The sequence below is a fragment of the Equus asinus genome, chromosome 2 (genome assembly GCF_041296235.1).
Source record: "Equus asinus isolate D_3611 breed Donkey chromosome 2, EquAss-T2T_v2, whole genome shotgun sequence".
In the NCBI taxonomy this organism is placed as follows: Eukaryota; Metazoa; Chordata; class Mammalia; order Perissodactyla; family Equidae; genus Equus; species Equus asinus.
The window spans coordinates 11837942-11849298 of record NC_091791.1 but is presented as its reverse complement, the minus strand read 5'-3'; the positions used below and the strand labels follow the sequence as shown (position 1 = coordinate 11849298).

The following is an 11357-nucleotide window of genomic DNA, read 5'->3' as shown; positions in this document are numbered from 1 at the left end:
TGGGCGCGGACATGGCACTGCTCATCAGGCCACGGTGAGGCAGCAACCCACATGCCACAACTAGAAGGACCCACAACTAAAATATACAACTATATACGGGGGGGATCTGGGGAGTAAAAAAGAAAAAAGCAGAAAAAAAAAAGATTGGCAACAGTTGTTAGCTCAGGTGCCAATCTTTAAAAAAAAAAAAAACAGCCACAACAAAAGTGTGCCTATAACAGCAGAGGTTTTCTTCTCTAGGTCCTTCCAAGATGGTGCTGGCTTCAAATCGGACTAAGAGGAGCGTCAACAATACAGAGCAGAATGGCTTTCGTCTGTGAATAATGGGCCACCCTCAACCTCCCACCCTCCCCCTCCACGCTCCACCAACGCTCAACCTGAAAACACAGGAAGGTAACGACCAGGAATTCTCTTCAGGATTCCACGCAACAGCGCCTCGGAGCAAGGCATCCTCAGACCGCAAGGTCTTCCATCTCCAAGTGGCGAGAGGCCATAGACCGTCCCAATTCCTCCCTGGTATTGAATTCCTTGATGTTTGTAGAGTCTCACCTATCCTTAAAAAAAGTTAAGATTTGAAAAAAATAAATACTCAAGTCTCTATGTACATAGACTGTCCTTTTTAGCAGCAGAACAATAATCTCAAGACATTTTACAAGGAACTGAGGTCACACAAAGTACTACTTGTTAGAGAATTGCCCCTTCTCTTTTTCTAACTGAATTGTTTTCTTTTTAATATCAAATTACCTTTTATTCCACTGTCTTTGAAAGATAAGATTAGAATAGGTGCAATGAAATAAACCACATATAACAATGTTTGAGTACGTTAAGAGCCCTGTATTTTGGTTTTGGCTTTGCCACCAACTGTGGTGTGACCTTGGGCAAGGCTTTTGACGTCACTGAGCTTTTATTTCTCTATCTGGAAAGTGATGAAGGTGCTCTCTAAGGTACTTCCTGCTCAAGCATCCTATGGCCTTCTCCATCCCCTTTGGCTAGCACTGTGCTTGACATATAGCAGTGCTTCATAAATATCTTGAGTGGATGAGTGTGGAGTGGTTTTCTACCCTGCTCAACAAAGATCATGTCCAACAACTTAGGCTGGTATATGGTGGTTTGGGTAAGCACATGCCCCATAAAGGAGACAGTCACTACTGTTGCTTTGCAGGCACTTGGGCCTAATTTTCTAGCAAGTGATTAAAAACTTTTTTTCTTTTTTTGGTGAGGAAGATTGGCCCTGAGCTAACATCTGTGCCAATCTTCCTCTATTTAGTATGTGGAACACCGCCACAGCATGGCTTGGCAAGCGGTGTGTAGATCTGCACCCAGGATCCAAACCTGCGAACCCTGGGCCACTGAAGTGGAATGCTTGAACTTAACCACTGCACCACTGGCCTGGCCCCAATTAAAACCTTTTTAAAAATACTACGTGGGCCAAATAAAATGATTCTATGACCTGTATTCCGTCTACAGAACGAATTTCTCCTGCAAGATGTATGATTTTACTTCTTCATGAGATGTTGAATATCTGGTTTGAATTTGGAAATGTGAATATGGATGCAGTCCACACCATGCTGCTTCACCCAGGTGCATGTGTGCACACATGGACTCGTACCTGATATGGACCAAAATCAAGAGTCACGAGATGAGCAGTGATAATTTCCTGTGAAGCACATCGGAGTCCGGCAGAAACAATCCATGTACTGGTTATTATAAGATCCCAGCAGGACACTCCAGTGCAAAGGCACACAGTTAGATAGAGCCCACTGCTGGTGATATAGTTCCCCTCAAACTCACACAGGCCTGACTCACACAGACTATAGTCCCAAGAGATGAAATTGTGGCTGCTTCAATCTGCAGTGGTAACCAGAGAGGCAGAGCCACCGGGTCAAATCATAGCAATTCAGAGATTGGTCACAGGAACTCAGGAAGCAAGACAGGGAATGAGAGGATGGCAAGGTGATAGAAAATGTGCAAGGAGACATAAAAAATGTTAGGACTTATTATATCTTAAACGTAGGGAAAACTAGAATAAGCAGAAAGCCAGTTCTTAATAAGAGCCTGAGGGTTTTTCTTTTAAGTCTGGTAAACCTAAAGAAAAGCCAAGGAATAAATACAATTCCGCGAGTCCTTTCCAGCTGAAGCCTCATGCCTTTCCCAAGCTCTGAGAAATTTAAAATATTATCTCTTCAACTATTTTTCTCCTCTCTGGTTTCTTTGTCTTACCTTCCATCTCTTTATCCTTTTGAACTGTGTTCTGCAAAAAAGAAATCCTTCAGGGGGCCGGCCCGGTGGCGCAGCGGTTAAGTTCGCACGTTCCGCTTCTCGGTGGCCCGGGGTTCGCTGGTTCGGATCCCGGGTGCGGACATGGCACTGCTTGGCAGCCATGCTGTGGTAGGCTTCCCACGTATAAACTAGAGGAAGATGGGCACGGATGTTAGCTCAGAGCCAGGCTTCCTCAGCAAAAAGAGGAGGACTGGCAGTAGTTAGCTGAGGGCTAATCTTCCTCCAAAAAAAAAAAAAAAAAAAAAAAGAAATCCTTCGGTTTGATCCTGCAGCTCATGGGTTCGGTCGTGGGGTGCACCTGTCAGTGGGACCTTTTATTTATGATTATCATACTTTAACTTCCAAGGTCCATATTATTTAATTATACCAATGTGTTCTTGTTTTCGAGATGCAAGATCTTCTCCTAAGCCTCTCAAGATTACACATGTGTTAAAGGTCTTGTTCTGCTCTATTAACTCGATTTCCTCAGGTTTGAGCTTTTTCTGTTGTTGAGTGTGGTCTCTCTTGCATCGTGTTGGTTTTCTTCAAGTATTCTGGGTCCCTGGTTGCCTGTGAAGTTTTGCATTTGTGATCCGCTGGGCCCCTGTGTTGGAGGCCCTTCCTGTGAACTGCAGCGTGCCTCAGGAGCTGAAGGAGACGTCTACTGAAGCAGATGAGGCTGGATAGACGGGCGTGCACCACCAGGAGCCTTTTGTCCCAATTTAGAAGTGCTCTGTCCTTTCTCTTTTTTTTAATTAAAATTATATCTATAGTAGTATGAAGACTCAAACAAGACTAGAAAGCTTTTTATCAAAATAGCCGTGCCCAGTTGCCCACCTTCCAGTCTCTGGCCCAAGACAGCACACACTTTCAATCATTTTAGGACGATTCTTGGGGTATTTATCAGCTCATCTCCAAATGACATGATTACATTGCTACTTCTTGATTCCCCCCCCCATTTCAGGCTTACCTATAGAATATACACTATAAAATATGATCCATGCCACCTTGCCTACAATCCCACCATTTATATACACACACAACACACCACACACACAAATACATGCACACCCTTCCTGTCCCTCCCTCTTTGAGATATAGCTGTGTTGAATTTTGGTTAGCTAAATGTATGGTGCTGTCATTATTATGATTATATAAATGTTATTCACAACAGAGCCATATAGTAAATTACGATTATTTGCCATTTCTTGGGATTTTAATGTCTCCTATAGTTAATTTTATGTTTATTTTATAGTTTGTTTAGTTTTCTAAGAAATGTTCCTGGGGCTGGCCTGGTGGCACAGTGGTAAAGTTTGCCTGTTCCGCTTTGGTGGCCCAGGGTTTGCCGGTTTGGATCCCAGGTGTGGACATGGCACTGCTTGGCACGCCATGCTGGGGTAGGCGTCCCACATAGAAAGTAGAGGAAGATGGGCACAGATGTTAGCTCAGGACCAGTCTTCCTCAGCAAAAAGAGGAGGATTGGCAGCAGTTAGCTCAGGGCCAATCTTCCTCAAAAAAAGAAAAAGAAAAAGAAAAAGAAATGTTCCCTAATTATATCCCAAACTTCTCACCAATGGTCTAAACATCTTCTCAATATTTGTAATGCATTAGATATTTTATCAATTTCATCTTCTTGAAGAAATTTCTTCTGGACCTTCTGACTGTTCCACTCTGGACTGGTTGCCTTCTGCTCCTGGTGCCCCGTTGCTGTACAAGGGCCTCCCTTCCACTGCATCCCGGAAACTCCCTGCGTCTCCCTCTTGTGCTGGACCCTGCCCTCTGCATCCCACATCTTCCTTTCTTGGCTTCCTCCTCCTTTTAGTGGAGACTTCCTCCAGTATTTGCCTGAGAAAGGGCTCATGGCAGGTAAATATTTTGGAGATCTCAAAGATCTGAAAAGCCTCTTTATTGTCACATCTGTTTGATAGTTTATTTGAGTCTGGAATTATAGGATGGAAATCATTGCTCGTCAGGAGTTTGAAGGTGTTGTTCCACTGTCTTCTTGCTTCTAGCACTGCTAGAAGGAAATCATTCTGATTACTGATTCTTTTAAGGGATCTTCTCCTCCCCACCTGAAGCTTATGGGATTTTTCTTTATTCCAGTGTTCCGGTAATTCATAATGATGTGCCTCGGTCTATGTTAAACCACTGTGCTGGGTATCTGTTTGTTCATTACAATGTAGAGACATATTCTTTGGTTATAGGAGTTTTCTTGAATTATTTTCTTGATAATTTTTTTTGCTTTAATTTTCTCTTTTTGAAACTTGGATGATGAACTGTTTGGACCAGACTTGAACCTTCTAGTCTTTTCTTTCCCATTTTCTGTCCTGTGGCCTTTCTGCTCTACATTCTGGGAGTTCTCTTCCACTTTGTTTTCCAACTTTTCTATTGAGTTTTAAATATCTTGTGAGTGTGTATGTGCGTGTTTGTGTGTGTGTAAATATTCAAGGGCTCTTTCATTCTCCAAATACTCCTTTTAATTGCACCCTGTTTTTGCTCATGGATTCAGCATCTTCCCTTCTCTCTGAGGAGAGTAACGAGACATCCTCAAAGTTGTCCTCTCCTTGTGTGCTGTGTCTCTGTTTCCTCTAACTTGCTCTTGTTATTTCTTTATTTTGATTTTTAATTTTCTTGTTACAGGTTTTCCTTGTAAGTCTGTGATCCTTGCTTTTCCTCCCAAAATTAAAGTGGGGCATTAGAAAGCCAATTTGGACAAAACAATTCTGAAAAACAGCAACAACCTGAAGGACCACGCTGCCTGCTTTCAAAACTTCCTGTAAAACCACAGCCATCAAGACCGCGTGGCCTTAGACATAGAGCCCCACAGACAGAGCAGAGTCCGGACACGGGCTCACGCTCATGGTCAGGTATTTTCTGACACACATGCCAAAGTAATTCAAAGGGGAAAAGTAGTCTTTTCAAGAAATGGTGCTGACCTCAGCCCTTATTTGATCTCACACACAAAAATTAACATTAAATAAATCATAGATGTAAACACAAAAGCTGAAACTATAAAACTTCTAAAATCATAGAAGAAAACCTTTGTGACTTTGGAGTAAGCAAAGATTTCTTAGACAGAACACCAAAATCATAAACCACAAAACAAAAAAATTGATAAATTGATTTCCTAAAAAAACCAAACAAACCCTCTGCTCTTCACAAAACAGCAGACTTCCATTTTTATGAAGTTCTAAAATCTCTAATGGAAACCAGGCACAGTAGTGAGGCTTGGCTGGGAAGGAGCGTTTATTCTGATTCAGGAGGTGGTCCAACTTGCACACTCTGTGCTCCTGGCATTTGAACAGTGGCTTTGGTCTAATTGCATGCCTAAGATTTTGTCCATTTTGAGAAGACATTGATTGTGCTTTGACACAATCAGACACTCAGCTGAGGGCAAACACCATGCAATTCTCACCATCACCAACCAGGGGTGGGAGGTCGGGGAGAGGCAGGTAAGCTCTATTATGTTCCCAGTTTTACCAATGGGAAACAGAGGCTTTGAGATGCTGAGTGACTTGCCCAAGTGAGGTCTCATGACTTGGAAGGGCGATGCTGGGATGTGGACCCAGGCCTGCCTGATTCCAAGAGCATGTGCCAACGCCCATGGCACACTGCCTCCCTGGGTCCCACCTGCTGCAGCCTCTCCTGGAGGACTCCGCAGCTGTGCAGCTTTTATGAAGCTGCTCAGCAGCAAAGTGGGAGGTAGCCGAGAACTCCCCAGGGGGTGGCAGCGGCCAGCAGCACGCCTGGGCTCATCCCTCGCCTGCCAGGGGAGAGGCCCAGGGAGGAAATGCAGGGTGTGACTGCTCCAGCTACATGCTGCCACCCTGGAGGTGGCAGAGGAGGCAGGGGGCTCCTGGCCAGTGAGGAAGCTGCTCCCGGGCCCCCCGGGCCAGCCTCCCTCAGCCCAGCGTCCAGGACTCCGAAGCAGGGAGCGGACGGGGTTCTGAGAGCAGTGCTGGGCCCTGCGGAAGGAGGGCAGCCCTGAGATGGATCGCTATTCTGGGAATAGGAAAAACATGTTTATTGGAAGCTCTGAGCCTGAGGGTGAAAACTTCTTGCAGGATGATCAAGCTTTCTTCTTGGGCGGATCACAGTCCCCAGAGGAGAGTCTTCCATCTCCTGCCTGGAGGATGTGGTCATGCCTGCCTCAGTTCCGGGGACCGATTACAATTCGGAGGCATTCAGTTAGGTGAATGTTCACTGATGGCCCCTGAAGGACACCCAGCCCTCAACTGTCTGGGTGCTCCTGACTTTCCCTCCCTCTGGCTGGGGCTCTACACTTCGGCCTGGGTGGTAGCAGGGGGGTAGTGATGACGGGTCTTGGGAACCAACTTCTTAAACAGCCATTTTTTTGGCACCACCTTCCTTCCTAGCCCAGAGGTACCCAAAGCTGCCAGGCTTGGTGCCGTTGGGGAATCTGGCCTGTAAAGTAGGTGGCTTCCTGGCTTCCCCCATCCCCGACAGGGGCCAGCTTTCTCCATTCAGTCCCCACTGGTCCAACTGCTCTCCAGCATCCGGAATTCTGTTACAGTTGTTCTTTTTCCCAGTCTGTTTGTCCATGTGGGTTTGTGCATTAAGAAAAAACAAAACCTCTTTACAATTATTTTAGAGGGCTTTGGAAGGGAGAATAAGAAAACACTGGTGTTTGATCCACCGTCTTTACTGAGACGTTGCTCCCTCTGCTCTTTGGGGTCAGCAGCTCCCTGGACACCACCGTTTCTCTGGACCCTGTGATCACTGCCTGCTTTTGTCTGGGTGTCAGTACTTAAGAGAGATCCTCGGTTAACCACACATGTGCAGTAGCTCAGGGCTGCCCTCCCCACATGCCCCCGGGGCTCCCAGCATCCTCCAGCCTCTCCCTCTTCCACAGAAGTTTCTCCCACAAACGTCTGAGGCATGGCTTTCTTGCAGGCTTTCTTTCCCACCTATTTTGATCCAATCTATTTGGTTTTTAAAGGAGTTTTACAAAATTTCTTCTGTGTTGACAGCACTCTTTCTTATTATTCAAACCAGTTATGGTTTTACACTAAAGTATATTTTTTTCCTACATTTCATGAGATTTGGGGTGGAAATGGGACTAGTTACAGGTGCTCTATTGGCCGTCTTACCCAATCCTGAAGTTTAAATATTCAGGCCATCCTCTTTTTCCTTTTTGGGCAGTTGGGGGTGAGTTGAAGGTTATGTCAAACTTTGAAAGGTCTTTGCAACACCAAGATTATTCACCCATATTTTCTTCTAGTGCTTTTGTGTTAAATCTTTGGTTCATTTGAAATTTCGTTTGGTATTAAATGTAGAGAGGGAGCTAGATTTTTTTCAAATGTTTAGCCATTTGTTCAAACATGAGATATTGACCAGTTTTCTGATTTGAAACATACACTCTGTTAATTCAGGTAGCTTCAAAAGAATAAAATGTGTTATATTATCTCACGGGTTAAGTTCTCCTTGATAATTCTTTTTTAGCTCTGTCTTGGTGATTTGTATAAGTTTATTCTATAAAATGCATTTTGAATAATTTGGGCAAGTTAAAAAATCCCATTAGAATTGGGATTGCTTGAATTTATTTTTATAGATTCATTTAGGGAGCATTGCATTGCAATAATCATAAGCAATATTTCAACCTCTTGGACGAATCTAAGTTATCCAGCTAGCTGAAGTAATTGTTTACTTTAAGATGTAATAAAATTGTCTCAGCGTCCCATCTCACACCTGATAGAAGTCCCAACACGCTTCTCAGGCTCTCTGGGGTTTCGCGGCAGTGGAAGGGCTTGGTGTTTATTTTTCCCTGGGCCAGTTCCATTTTCCTGCTTCCATGGAATTCTTGGTCTCCGCTCTGGCTCTGACCCTCACACATCTGTCCTTTGTCCAGTCTACAACACCCCATTGGAAACCATCTGATCTTTCTGCTGGCACGAACTCAAGGCCATGATCACCCTGGACAGGCAACTTCAGGGTGGTATTACGCTCTGAGTCCTGGAGTCAGAATGTCTGGGTCAACAGCTAGCCTCACACTTGCAAACTGTGCACTTGGTCAAGTTACTTAACTTCTCTCGGCCTGAATTCCTCATCTGTAATGGGAAGATAGAATTTTTGTGATAATTAAATGATATAAACAGTTAAAGTGCTTAGTGCATTACCTGGAAAGTAGATGCTCAATAAATATGAGCTGCTATCATCATCATCATCATCATCATTATCATCATCATCAACATCATCATTATTATCATTGTTGTCATCATCACCATCATCATTATTGAAGTTTTGGAGGCTATATGAATGGGTTGTATTACAATGTAGTGCAACAAATGACTTTAAATTGAAAATTGGCTGTTTACTCTTAAAAGTCCCTCCAATTGTCCTCTTACAGAAAGAAGGTCCTCACTCTCTCTTTAAGCTCTAGGTGGGCCCATTACTTTGATCTTTCTCCTTCTCTTTCCTGGTTTACTCACCTCCAGCCTAATGTCACTATCTTAATTCTAGTCCGTAACGACAAGGCACAAGACTTATTTTTCCAAAATTAAACCAGCCCATCTAGGTATGTGGCTACAACAAAACAAAACAAAACAAAACAAAAAACCAATTTTCTCCTCAAGAGGAATTCTGTAGTCAAGTCTTACAGTCCAAAAACTAAAGAATTATTTATTCCCCACTTCACAAAGTTAAGAAAGCATGTCTAAAAGGTGCCTCTCTCCATTTCATTAAATCACCTTTATTGTCCATCAATAGAGTTTTGTTGTTTTCTCTGCAGCACATATGTCTTATTAGTTGTTATAGATAAATTGCTATTATGAATAGAATTTTTTATTCATTATACTTTCTAGCTGCTTATCATTAGTATGAAAGTTATTACTTTTTTGTATTTGTTTTGGCACTGGAGGCATATTATCACTGTTTCTAACAGTTTTCTCAGTGTATTCTCTTGAGTTTTCTCTGGTATATAATCATTTTATCTTTAAATAATGACAATTTGCTTGCTTCTTTCCAATCCTTACACCTTTTGTTTTGGTTGACTGCTCTGGCTTGGACAGATGGTATGAATCAGTGATGATAATGACCTCTGGTATTGATGGATTCTATTCGCTAGTATTTTGCTTAGGATTTATAAGTGAAATGAGGGCTATAGTCTTATTTTGCTGTATCTTTGATAGGTTTTGTTAGAGTATTTTGCTGGCTTTATGAAAACAATAAAGGCGTTGAGACACATTCCTTCTTTCTCTGAGTTCTGGAACAATTTAAATAATTTCTGTGTCATCTATTCTTCAACGGTTTGAGCCGTGCATGCTCTCTGGGCCGGGCCCCTTGCAGGAGGAGCTCCTTCACAGTCATCTCACGGCTTCTCTTAGGTTTCCTGTCTATTCTTGATATAGGAAATATATTATTTCTAGAATAGTTGCCCATATCATCCCAAGTTTTTAAATTTATTCCTAGTTGCACAAAGTATTCTTTAAAATTTTAAAAACTTCCCCCTGCATCTGTGATTATCTGCCCTTTCCTTTGTCTAAATTTTGGTTGTTTGTATTTTTCAACTTTTTTTCTTCTTTAAGGTAGATTATGACTTGTCTGTTTTAGTCTTCCATATCTTTTGAATGAATGAATCAATTCTACTGCTTTTAGGGGTTTTAGTTTAAATTCAGTTTTATGCTTTTTTACATTTATTTCCTTCTGCTTTAGGTTTAACAATCTTTTCCTAAACTTTTGAGTTTTGTGATTAATTTATTTTATTTCATTCTTTTTTGTTAGTAATGAGAGAATTACAATTATACATTTTTCCCCAAGAACAACTTTAGCTTCAACACATACATTTTGGTGTGTAGGAGTCTCATTATTGCTGTTTGAGCAAATAGATACTGAGAGAGTGGGCTAGTTCCCAAGTGGTGGGGAAGTTACGGTTTGTTTGTTTCTACTTATTCATTTCTAGCTGTATCGCATCTCGGTCAGAAAATGTGATCTGTCCTCTTCCTACCTTTAAAAATATGTTGCGGTTGGGTTTATGGCAAAAGGTAGACTTTTTACCTAGTATTAAGATCTGTAATTATTTCATAAATAAGTGAAAAGAACATACAGTCTCTAATATAATAATATAACATATATGTGATATGTACCTATCACGTTAATATATATTTCCATACATATATAAAATATGTATACATATCGGGATCATCTATATCTGTAAGTTTTACATTCTTGATCTGTCAAGAACTGAGGTGCAGAATTTGACACCTTTTTACTCACCTCTCTCACTATCTGGAGTTTAATGTACAAGAGATGGGTTCTCAGAGTGAGGTGCCTGGAGACCTTGGCATCAGCCTCGCCTGAGACCTTGGTAGAAATGTAAAATCTTGAGTCCTACCCTAGGCCTACTGAATCAGAAACTAGGGTGGCAGCAGCCCCCTGCGTTTTAAGAAGCCCTCCAGGGGACTTGGGTGCAGAGTCACATCCGGGGACCCCTGGAGAAGGTGTGAGGGGTCTGTCTCACTTTGTCTCACTTTGTCCTGAGGAATTATTCTTTTTTCCCACTGATTCATGATTCCACCTTTTTCAATAACTTTCTTCTGTTTCTGAAATATTTATTCTGCATTGTTAACCTATATCATACTGTTGTAACCTTTATAGTTAACAATCAAAGAAAGGTGAATTAGAATTAGGCATTATGCTTTTCCTATTAAATATAAAAGCTTAAAAAATTCAATAACTTTCAGTGTTGACAAGCATCTAATGAGCTAGACACTCTCACACGTTGGTGGTACTATTGAAAGTGGTGCATGTTTTCCTGAAAAGAAATTGTGGCAGTAAGTCTAAAATATCTTAACCTTTGTTTCAGCAATTCCACCTCTAGGAATTCATTCTAAGGAAATAATCAGAACTGGTGAAAAATTTAGATTTACATTGCTTTTTTGTGTGCTTGTTCATTTATACTGTTAAATAATTTCTTAATTATTTTAATAAATAGAATATATTTTGGAGAGGTTTTAGGTTTACAGAAAAATTGAGCAGAAAGCACAGAGTGTTCCCACGTGCCCCTCATCTCCAGTTTCCCTTGTTATTAACATCTTGCATTGGTGTGGTGTATTTGCTACAAGTGATGACTCAGTGTTAAG

General features: G+C 41.9%; 1 long non-coding RNA gene across 8 annotated transcripts in view; it reads right to left on the bottom strand.

Annotated features, from left to right (window-relative positions):
• LOC123283302 (uncharacterized) overlaps positions 1 to 11357 on the bottom strand; it is a 203439-nt gene that overhangs the window by 21556 nt on the left and 170526 nt on the right. For 6 of the 8 annotated variants that reach the window (XR_011493496.1, XR_011493498.1, XR_011493492.1 and 3 more), the window contains exons 5-6: positions 2221 to 2408; positions 378 to 554 (exon numbers count right to left, since the gene is read on the bottom strand). This is a non-coding gene — a long non-coding RNA (uncharacterized lncRNA). The remainder of the gene's footprint in view (positions 1 to 377; positions 555 to 2220; positions 2409 to 11357) is intronic. The other 2 variants (XR_011493493.1, XR_011493494.1) reach the window with 2 other exon arrangements.